Source organism: Mus caroli, chromosome 14 (assembly GCF_900094665.2).
Source record: "Mus caroli chromosome 14, CAROLI_EIJ_v1.1, whole genome shotgun sequence".
NCBI classification, from domain to species: domain Eukaryota; kingdom Metazoa; phylum Chordata; class Mammalia; order Rodentia; family Muridae; genus Mus; species Mus caroli.
Window position 1 is genome coordinate 55263099 of NC_034583.1, and position 4196 is coordinate 55267294.

The 4196-nt window shown below is 46.7% G+C and overlaps 2 long non-coding RNA genes across 2 annotated transcripts in view; one reads left to right on the plus strand and one right to left on the minus strand.

Moving 5' to 3' along the window:
* LOC110309671 overlaps positions 1-304 on the minus strand; it is a 3459-nt gene extending 3155 nt beyond the window's left edge. Inside the window, exon 1 of the long non-coding RNA XR_002379729.1 lies at positions 231-304. This is a non-coding gene — a long non-coding RNA (uncharacterized LOC110309671). The remainder of the gene's footprint in view (positions 1-230) is intronic.
* Positions 305-1746: 1442 nt separating this feature from the next.
* The window catches only part of LOC110309475, a 10753-nt gene continuing 8303 nt past the window's right edge, over positions 1747-4196 (plus strand). The window contains exon 1 of the long non-coding RNA XR_002379706.1: positions 1747-1838. This is a non-coding gene — a long non-coding RNA (uncharacterized LOC110309475). The remainder of the gene's footprint in view (positions 1839-4196) is intronic.

The window sequence follows — 4196 nt, forward strand, 5'->3', positions numbered from 1 at the left end:
CCAACCAACCAACCCACCAACCAACCCACCAACCAACCCACCCACCAACCCACCCACCCACCTACCAACCTACCCACCCACCAACCAACCCACCCACCTACCAACCTACCCACCCACCTACCAACCTACCCACCCACCAACCTTCCCGCTAACCAACCCACCCACCTTGGGGAAAGCCAATACCACTTACTCCACATATTGTGACAGTCCTGTATGGACCCCTGACTTACCACATGGGAATAATCTCTGATACATGGACTGGACTCAGGGAGAATTCCATATAATTAGAGAAAAAACATAAAACGCAAACACAAAGGTGAAAACATCATTGAAGCTGACCAAAAAGACTCTTGGGAGCTGTTCATTCTTAAGTGCTTTAGCTATGTTCATCTTCAAATTCTTTCTCTGGTGAGCTCAAGAATCCTTGAGGTTCACCTTCAATCCAGCAGAAGGAGAGGCAGGGACCCAGGGGTCCAGGGACCCCTGACGCAGGAGCCCATTACTCCCACTTTTGCCTTTATCCTGTGGAGTAGTCACAGAGTGAAACTAATCCTCTAACTTGCAGCAAGTGCCTATCTAGCCGTCCTTTGACCCAGACTGCAGAAGAAACAAATGGTTTTCTCCACAGCATGAGGTTGTTTATCAAAAACAGCAGAATCCCTAAAGAGAACAAGAATGGAGTACTCGTAAACACAGAACTTTCCCATAATCTGGTGTGTCTGTGCCTCACGTTTTCCAAACCTCTACCTCTTGACCCTTTAACACAACAGGGAGCACACTGAACCAAGTGTAACAGAGATGGTATAAACAAACTTTGTCTGTTGCTCATACGAAGACAAGACCTTCCTATGAGTGTGTGTGTGTGTGTGTGTGTGTGTGTGTGTGTGTTGGGGGGGGTGATTTGTATTCTAGCTGTTCCTGGCCATCCTCTGTTTCATAAGTCACCCCTAATAAATTCATCTCACCTGCTGAAAGGAGTTTGGGTGTGTCACTCATTGGATGTCCGTTGCAAGTTAGAGGCAGATATTGAAATCAAAATTTCCAACTCCTCCTTTCCTTTTTATAGCTTCAGCCAACATTGTTTCTAGAAAGTTCCCTAGAAATTCTTTCCCCATCTGTGATGGTTATTCTCGGTTGTCAACTTGACGACATCTGGTATTAACTAAATCCCAAGTGCCAGGGCACAACTGTGAGAGAGTTTTCTCAATTGAATCGTTTGAGGTAGGAAGACCATCCTACAAGCAGATCATCTGAGTAGGAAGATCCACTCTAAATCTGGGCTACACCGTGGCAGCCTATCTGAAGGACACGGAAGGAGGAAGCTTTTGCTCTCTACCTACTTGCCCTCCCTCAGGATGGCAAGTTCATTCCTTGGCTGGTATTAGACCCTACATCTTTGGGATTCCAATGTATACCAAAGAGCACCTGAGATATCCAGCCTCATGAACCAAATGACTGTTCAGATTCTTGGACTTTCCATTGGAGACAGTCATTGCTGGAATAGTTGGACCACAGCTTGTGTGTATGGGGGGGGGGTTGCCTGTATGTTTACTATATGGCACTTGGTGCCCTTGGATGCCAGGAGAGTATCAGTTCCCCTGTGTGTGCACATACACATACATGCTTGCTCACTCTGTCTCTGTCTCTGTCTCTGTCTCTGTCTCTGTCTCTCTCAGTTCTGTTTCTCTAGAGAATACTGATTAGCGCCATCTTTGTTTCCATAGCTGCCATTTGGTTCTGAGTCCCAGGAAGGGCTGCATTGGCTTTTGGAGATCACAATTAGCATGCTAAGATTCAGTACTGGCAAATTACTAAGGCCAGATGTTCTGGCTACACAGGTGTATATCATCATGGTTTGCTTCCCCCCCCCCAACACGTATGGGTGCATGGGTATGTTGCCTGCATGCATATCTGAACACCATGAGCATGTCTGTGCCTTTAAAGACCAGAAGAGGATGTTGAATGCCTTGGAACTGGAGTAACGCATGACTCTGAGCTCATGTGAGTGCTAGGAATCCAACCCAGGTTCTCTGGAAGAAATACTCTTAACCATTGTTCTAGCTCAACCTCCTAATGCTTGCAACCCTTGAATACAGTTCCTCATATTGTGGTGCTCCCCCACCATAAAGTTATTTCACTACTACTTCATAACTGTAATTTTGCTACTGTTATGAATCGTAACATAAATAACTAATGTGCCCCCCTAAAGGGTCACAATCCATAGTTTGAGAATCAGGATGGGACCATTGAGCTGCTGCTCCACCCCTCTGGCTGTTTTTAAACCTCTAAGTGGGAAAGGCAGATGCTCTGCTCTCAAGCCAATTGTGCTTACCAGGACTTCTGCTTCAGTGCTCTTAGAGTCTTATATAATAACATTCCCTCCCAAACACTAGACACAGGCTACCTTATCTGTTCTCTTGAACATCTTGAGGAAACGGGACGCTTGCGCCTGAATTGTTAACAGTATGGAAGGAAGGAGAGGTATTGTGGGTATTGCAAGCATTACCTGGGACTGAAAAAGACAACACTAAGCTCTGGAGAGGAACAGAATGGTCTGGGCCGGGACTGCTCTATCCACTGTTGCACACTGGTACATCCACTGACTTTCCATCATGTCTGTACCTTGGGATAAGGTTTGTTTGGCCTGAAAACCTGTTCCCTATACAGTACATGTCTGCAGTCTCAATTGCCCCAGGAGCCCTGACCTGGATCTTGTCTGGCTTTAATTTGTTGTTTTAGCTTCTTTTATTTTTTTAAAAGATGGCTTCAAGCTGTGGTGTAGCTTGCCTGGAACCCACAAATAGCCCAGCTTAGCCTCAAACTTGTGAAAACCCTCCTGCCTCAGCCTCTGGGGTATGGGGATGACAGGCAAGGACCACCATTTGAGACTTGTATTTGGTATTGAGGATCAAATCTGACTTCATGTGTTGTAGACCAGCATTCTGCTGCTGATCTGTCTTAAGACCTGACCCCCAAGCCTGAGCTTGTAGGTTTGAAAAAGGTCCTTCGTGTAACAGGCCTTCTGGAAGACCGGTGTGTCTGGCTGGCTGCTGTGACAGGTGTGTAAGGCCTCTGATGTTGTTTTTTTTAGTGTTGTGGTGGGATGAGAAGGACCTGAGAACATGTGAGCCAAAGGGCTGGGGACAGTAAGGACTTCCTGTTTCCTTCCAGTGAGGGGTCTGAGAGATGAGCCCAGGAGCCCATTGGTTCTGGGGACCATGGATCCCCCGATATGCCACAGAAAACCTGCTGGACAACGGGAGGTGGGTATGAAGACGCAGAATGACAGAGCCGGAGGCCTGTATTAACCCATCGCCGTTCTCCCTGACCTAGTTTAGGACCACAGGTCTGTTGACAGCTGCCACAGGAGAAAGGAAGGTAGCACATAAACACGAGCTGGGGGAGGGGACTGAGCTATTTGGGCCATGAGACAGATGAAGGAGCAGGAGCTTTCCCTGTGGACTGCAGCCCATTTCTTTTTCCACTTCTGCGTTTGAGCCGTGCCCTAATTCTTTCTTGTTACGAGTCTGCTAGGGTATTTGAGCACAAGATGACAGAGACTCAATTCCAATGTCATTAATTTCATCTGGGACAAAGGGCTAAGGGCAGGTCCTGGGTGTGTGCCTTCAAACAGGAATGACGGCACACTTGCTGACTGTTTAAACAGAGCAGAGAATTGTAGCTTTCTGAGAAAGTTACAGCTCCTTTCCACACCAGCCTGTTCCCACAACACACGTTTTAAGCATTCACATGGAAATGTGAGTCTCTATCCACCCTCTGATTTGGGACAAAAGGAGACTGAGGCCCTAATACCTAATAACATGAGCAAGTGTAATAAGCGTCCGTAACCAAGGCCCAGACAGGCCAGAGCAGCTTAGCCAGTTAGCTATGAGGAGAGTGGTGAGAGGAGAAGTGAGCCTTACTTGTGAAAACTGTCCCACCAATGAGAAGATTGTGAGGACTTGTGTGTCCTAGCTTGTTTTCTATTGTTATGATAAACACTGTAACCAGAAGCAACTTGGGTGAGTAAAGGGTTTATTTCAGCCTATAGTTTACACGCTCATGAAGGGAAGTCAGGGCAAGAGCATGGATGCAGGAACTTATGGAGAGATGCTGCTTACTGGCACGCTCCTAAAGGCTTGCTCAGTCTGCTTTTTTTTTTTTGTTTTTGTTTTTGGGTTTTTTGTTTGGTTTGG